We start from the raw sequence: 7,259 nt of genomic DNA, 5'->3' as shown, positions 1-7,259 counted from the left end.
CAAGAGTGAAAACAGTGGTTTTAGATTCCCTGGAATGAAGGTATATAAATGGTGTGTGTAGCCAAGTGAAGTTTTGTCCACCTGAGTAACACCACTTATGACTGTTCAATGTATAAAACAAGAACAAACGCCATGCAATGATGTATGTCACTGGAGAAGAAACTATTCTTAAATCCCTGTTGCGCATGAAATAAACTGGAATTTCCAAATATTTCTGATTATGGTTGGAAAACTCTAAAAGTAGAAACAAAAACAAGATATAACAGAGCAGAACACTTAAAAAATTGGTCAGTAAAATTGCATAGAGAAGTTGAAACAAAGAAAAGGGAATTCTAGGGAATAAATAAAAGGAGTAAGTTCTGTATCCAGCCATGTGCTGATTAAAGAATAGCAATTTCTGGCTCCAAGACTCTGAGCCCTGCAATCATGGGCATTTCTTCAGTCCTAGGACAATTGGTCCCTTTACAGCTGCCATCCCAACAAATCTGTTCATTGCCTCCTTCATGTCTCTGTTCCTGAGGCTGTAGATGAAGGGGTTCAGCATGGGTGTGACCACGGTGTACATCACTGAGGCGACCGCACTTGACTGTGAGCTGTGGGTAAAAGCAGAGCCGAAATACACACCTAGGCATGTACCATAAAATAAGGAGACAACCGAGAGGTGAGACGCACAGGTGGAAAAGGCTTTATACTTCCCCTGAGCTGATGGGATTGCACGTATGGAGGACACTATCTTAGAGTAAGAGTAAAGGATCCCAGCCAGGGGACCACCAACCAGCAGCCCAACTCCAAAATACATCACGATGTTTTCAAGAAAGGTGTCAGAACAGGCGAGTTGGACCATCTGATTGAGTTCACAGAAGAAGTGGGGGATTTCCAAGTCTGGACAGAAGGACAGTTGCAACACCATTAAGCTTTGCAGTAGGGAATACAGGGCACTCGTGATCCAGCACACCAGAACCAGCAGCCCACAGAGCCGGGGGTTCATGATGACCGTGTAGTGCAGAGGGTGACAGATGGCCACAAACCGGTCATAGGCCATCACAGTCAGGAGGAAGTCATCCAACCCTGCAAAGAGTAAGAAAAAACCCATCTGAGCGATGCAGCCTGCATAGGCGATGGCTTTGCTCTCTGTCTGGATGTTCACCAGCATCTTCGGGACAATGTTGGAGGTGAAGCAGATGTCAGCCAAGGACAGGTTGCAGAGGAAGAAGTACATGGGCGTGTGGAGGCGGGAGTCTGAGCTGACGGCCAGGATGATGAGCAGGTTTCCCAGCACAGTGACCAGGTACATGGAGAGGAACAGCCCGAACAGGAGGGGCTGCAGTTCTGGTGCCTGTGATAGTCCCAGGAGAAGGAATTCTAAAAGTTGTGTACCATTGCCTGGCTCCATGTGGTGGATGTGATGACTAGTAAAGAGGAAAATAATATGACTAATTCAGGAAAAGTTGGAAACACTGCAATTATATTGTCAGTGAAAAAATTAATTTTAATATATTGTCTGAAGGTACAGCCCCTTTTTGGGAAATCCCTCTTGCCATCTGTGATATGTAGACTTTTGTATCAACCGTCCTTTTCTCTAAAGTATTACATATGCTACAGTTTTAGTGAGAAATGGTTCATGTATGAGGTAGGACCCAAAACCCAAGGGATTATTTAGAAAATATTGTGCATTTATTTTTACATGTTTTAATTTCAGCCACGTTCAAAGTACTCTCCTTTTGATGCACTACACCTATTGAGATGTTTTGACACTAGAAAAATAGTGTTTGAATTTGTGCATGTTGATGCCTTTCAGTACTTTTGCCTTTCTTTTGTTTCACCTCTTTCACATCTGTAAAACATTTCTCTTTGAGTGTTTTTTTTCCCCCAGGGAAACAAAAACAATTTTGCAGGGTGAGTTTTTGTGAATAGGGAGGATGAGGCTTAGGTGTCATGCTGTTGTTGATTAAAAACTGCTGAAAACTCAGCACAGTGTGGGCATAGGTGCTCATAACTCACCCCTCATGAAATGGACAAATGCATTGAAAGAGCTGTCAAAAATTATTCACAGAAGCCAGACGCAGCCTCTCACAACAACACCAGCTGGTACACTGACACAGGTGGGTTCCTTGAACACTCAGCCTGGAAACCTGTGTACAAGGGGCAAGCCCTAAAAAAGACAATTCCGGAATTTTTGGTTCCCCCCTCATATTTTAGGAATGTAAATTGAGTGATGACCATGGTTTCTGCAGGCTGTGAGCATAGGGTGCTGAAGAGCAAAAGTTCCTAGAAGTCAGTGATGGAGGAAGAAGACAGAAGCAAAAAATAAAAATATGTAACATTTCAGGTGGTGACAGGTGGCATGAAGACAGGAAAGCAGATATAAAGAAACAAGTAGGGTGTTTATTTTCCATGGGTATTTATGCAAGACCCCAAACCAAATGGCATCAGTGCAGAGAGCAAAGTGGGAGAGGGAAGGAGATTGAAGGTTATGTGGGAAATTGTGTGTGCCCGGCAGAGGGACCGGCCAGTGCATTTGCTTTAATGCTCGGCCTGGAGAAGGGAGCCAGTGGTGGCAGTGAAGGAGCTGGAGAAAGAGGAGGAGAGAAGGTGTCAGACACGCTGAGGAGTGAGGTGGCCCCGCTGCTGCTGCGGCTGAAGCCTCAGACGCAGGCCCTTCCTCTTCCGCACTCCTCTGGCCCCTATCAATCTCGTTCCACATGTGTCCCAGCAATGGAAACAGATCCCCCCTTAGCACCTTTGCTTGACTGAGTTCTGGCCCCTGTTTGGCAGAGTCACTTTGCCATGTGCAATCCCTAGTCCTCCCTGTTTTGAGGACTGGGAGGTCCACAAGTCACGCACACACAACACCCGTGCACACACTCTATGGCCATTGTTGTATCATTTCCATGTTCTTCTCAGCCTCAGCCATGCTGACTCAGCCAGGCGTGGTACGGCCAAGTTGGCCAGATCGTCGCCCTGTACACGGCAGAAGTGGTTCCCAGCGCATCCTGTCCTTACACCTCCTGTGGACAAATAAACAGGGCTCTATATTTGGATGGCGATTTTCAGTTGTGTATTTAAACAAACATTAAAACATCTGTTTATACCTTGACTATTTTAAGTAATGCTGCAATAAATACAGGGATGCACATGTGTTTTTGAATTAGTGTTTTTGTTTTTTTCAAATAAATACCCAGACATGGAATTGCTGGGTACCCATCAATAGATGAATGGATAATGAGTGTTGTATATATCTGACCCATATGTATATCTGTATTTACATCTATGTCTGTATATACGGTGGGGCAAAAGTAGGAGTACAGTTGTTCGTATGGAAAATAATACAATAATTAATAAATAATCATTCCAGAATAATCTCTGTGTTTTGCATAGTCACAACGGTACGCCTTTTTTTGCTCTGCCCTGAATATACACAATAGAATATTACTGAGCAATAGAAAGGTAGACATGTTGCCATTTGCAACAACATGGATGGGCCCAGAGGTCATTAAGCCAAGTGAAATAAGTCAGATGAGATAGACAAATGCCATATGATTTCAGTTGCAAGTAGATCCTAAACGAAAACAAGACAAAATAAGTGAATAAACAAAACAAAACAGGAAGAAAGTCGCGGGTACCCAGAACACGCAGATGGTGCCGGATGGGAGACGGGCTGTGGGGCGGGGCGAACACATGAAAGGAGTAAGGAGTACAGACCGGCGGGTACCAAACAGGCATGAGGATGTAAAGTGCAGTGTGTGTGTGTGTGTGTGTGTGTATAAATATATATATATATATATATATATATATATATATATATATATATATAATGTAATAACTATGTATGGGGCCAGGTGGGTACCAGCATTATTGGGGGGAATCACTTTATAAATTCTATAAACGTCTAACCACTATACTGTACACCTGAAGCTAATATAAAATAATATCAAATGTCAATTGTAATTAAAAAAAAAGAAGAGCCCAGCAAGCACCAGGTGCAGGGAGAAGAGGGAGTCAGTGTGAATACTGACGTCTCCGGGGAGTCAAGGCCAAACACAGAGACTGGACCGCTCCCGCTTCACTGGCCTCACTGGAGCACCCGCTCTGCTCCTGATCTAATTGTCATTCTTGCACGTATGCCACGTTCATTTGGTCATCCTTGATTTTCTATGGCCCAATAGTCGATGAGGCTGGCCTTCTGTGGCGTCTTGTCTTTGTTATCCCTGGGCTTTGGGATTGGATCTCCTTTTTCATGCATTCAATGAGCACACTCTAGTTCTGGTTTCATTCCTTGTTTAACATGCAAAGACCCCAGCTCCCAGACCACATGTTGTACAGTCGTACTCAGGCCGGATAATCTATCCCCTCTCTTCATATGTTTTATTTCCAAGGATGTTGGGTCATACACGCACCTTTTCCTTATTTCATGTAAGATCAAATGAAAAGAAACAGCATCTGCATTGCCCACTTCTGTGTTTTCACAAAGGTGTGCATTTATATAGAAACCAATTTTTAGCAAATGGAATTGTGAAAGAATATATAAATGGAATATAAAAAGAATACAGGGAACATATAAGCAGATTAAATACAGTGGATTCAGAAGATGGCAGCAGAGTAGGTGGAAGCTACACTCACCTCCTCCAGGACCAAACTGGAATCATAAGTAAAATAGAGCAATCCACCTGAATAACCAGTTGAAGGCTAGCTGAACAGAAGTCTTATAACCAAGTATTTATAGCAGAAGCCACACTGAGACAGGGGCTGTCCCCACTCCCATGGGCAGTGGCCCAGATTCCAGAGGGCTGTCTCAGCTGCAAAGATTCCCCGTGAGAAGAGTGGGGCCGGAACCCCAAGCCGGGCTCCCCTGCCCAGAGCACGGGAGCTGGGAAGAATGCCCACATAGCAGGGGACTATGACAGTCAGCGGGGATGCTCCCCGCCAGGGAGAGAGGGGAGTCTGCTAGAGACCCAGCCGCCCTCTTCAAGTGTCAACACACAGAATCTCATTTGCACCCACTCGCTCTGGGCTCTGGGGGCAGAGACGACTACAGTCGTGTGAGGAGAGATGCTATGGCCCTGGGGAGAGAGCTGAGGGGACAGCACTTGGAGCCCCTGTCCTGGGTCACTCTCCTGCGCTGCAGATGCCATCCTTCTTGGGTGGAAAAGAATAAAAACAAAACATAAAAGAATTTACTATAAAACAGTGATAATTTAATGATGTCAACTAGATTTGTAATTAAGCACGAAAGACCTGGAGATAAAGGAATTTACTTTGCAACGTTCCTTGCGTGTTCTGGCACAGAGCAGATGCTGCTCTTAGTCGTTTAATGGTTCTAGAAGCAGGTGTCAGTAAATGTGATCGTTTACCATATGGCAAGGTAGTCATCTATTTAATATTTATTATTCCACTTTAGATTTATTAAATGTTTTCTTTAATGTGAACACTCTGCATGAGAGAAGACGCTGTAATGTCTGACTCAGTAACTGCTGCTGCAAGGTGCTGTCTGCCTCACTGTACGGATCTTTCGATGAATACAACACATGCTCAGGTGCACTCCCCGGTAGACATTTAGCACAAACACTCTCACTCACTGCACTCTTCTCCAAACCTAATGTTGCTTCCTTCTCCGTGAACAGCAAAACTCCTCACGTGTGTTTTTATTTTACTGCGACCATTTCACGCATCTCACTCATTGTCCAGCGTCACCCCACCGGACTCCCTGTCCTGCATTTCATTGTCAGCTGTGACCCGTGTGTGCAGATTCAAACAGACACATCTTTCTCAATATATTCAAAAGTCAATTACAAATTAGCTATTTTACCAAGAAATTGGACACAGTGACCCTTTGTAGGTGGGTTAGACTGATTGGGGTCGCAGTGGCACAGGTAAAAGTTCTCGGGTTCCAGCCTCCCTGACCCTCTCCTGAGGCACCTACCAGGCTCTCAGAGTCCCCTGGATGGGTTTTCTGAAAGGAAGTTCTCCGTGTGCCGCTCAGAATTGCTGCCGGGACCGTGATGATGGCGACGGAATCTCTGTCCCACACGACGCAGCAGGAAGGAGTGAAGCATCAGTTCCTGAGCCAGACTTGGGAATCAACAGCAACCAACATCCTCTGTGTATGCACATAGGGGCTGAGGCGCTGCACAGGGGAGATATTTAGAGCTGTGTTTGTACCTGCTCATCAGGCCCATTTCCCTCGGGTTATTCCCATTCTAAGTACACGATTTCCCACGGGGCCCCTGGAATTAACCAAGGAAACTTTTCCTAAGGATTTATTCTGTGATCCCAAGTAGCCAGATCAGAAGTTAAGTAGAGGTAGTTTTTATTTCTCCTTGTCCCTGACCTTCCTGCTTTCGGAGGACTAACCTCCTCACCTTATCTCAACCCTGAGATAACATTTGTTCCAATATGTGAGACCTCACCTAGAACACCATCCGGACGAGGTCCCGCTGACCCTTCAAGCACTGACTTGTGGTGGGGACACAGCCCTGATGTCTCCAGAGCATGGCTGTCCCCTCTGCAATGAGGGCAGAGCTGTGTTCCTTTGACATGCAGTCCTGGCCGCCACACTCTGTTCTTTCCTGTCACTTTTGTCAGAATAATTAGGAATTTTGTACTTATAAATTAAGAGCTGCCATTTAGCGCATCATTACAACATATTTGATGTGTTGTTAGGTATGAGAGATACACTCAGATACTCTTATGTCACATAACCTGAGCTTAGCATCTTATAAGCCTCACTTTATTTAAGTTGTTTGAGAAGTCCATTGCATGACGTAGTGTTGTTATGAACTCTACTTCCCTTTCAGGATCGGGCTTGAAAGTGATCTACTCAAAGCTACAAACTGATTAAGGGAGGGACAGAGTCAGAGACGGGCTTTAAAAGATTTTTTTCTTCATAGATTTTTAGGAACTTTTAAAAATGTTTATTTTTTATTGCATTTTTCTATCACTATTTTTCTCCTCTTATCCTCTCGTTCTCATCCATCACTCCTGTTGCACCCAGAATTCTTTTTTTAGAAATTTTTGTGTGTGTGTGTGCAGGCCCGAGAGAGGAGTGGAGAGGGAGAGAGAGAGAACGAGAGAGAGAGAGAAAACATAGATTTGTCAATCCACTTCCTCAAGCTCTAATTGGTTTTTCTTGCATGTGCCCTGCCTCAGGACTGAACCTGCAGTCTTGAGGCATTGGGATGTCCTCCAACCAAAGCATTACCCCGCCAAGGCCAGAGAAGCACCTTGATTGAAATTTGTCAGGTTGCTTCCAGTTTTCAAAC

At 44.6% G+C, this 7,259-nt stretch overlaps 1 pseudogene; it reads right to left on the bottom strand.

The window, feature by feature from the left end:
• Positions 1-424: 424 nt before the first annotated feature.
• Positions 425-6,053, bottom strand: LOC129062572 (olfactory receptor 7A10-like; annotated as a pseudogene).
• Between the last annotated feature and the right edge of the window lie 1,206 nt (positions 6,054-7,259).

This window comes from Pteronotus mesoamericanus, unplaced genomic scaffold (genome assembly GCF_021234165.1).
Source record: "Pteronotus mesoamericanus isolate MK-2021 breed Mesoamerican mustached bat unplaced genomic scaffold, CSHL_Meso_final scaffold_827, whole genome shotgun sequence".
Classification (NCBI taxonomy): Eukaryota; Metazoa; Chordata; class Mammalia; order Chiroptera; family Mormoopidae; genus Pteronotus; species Pteronotus mesoamericanus.
Note: the sequence above shows the minus strand (reverse complement) of the source record. Positions and strands in the feature narration are given on the sequence as shown.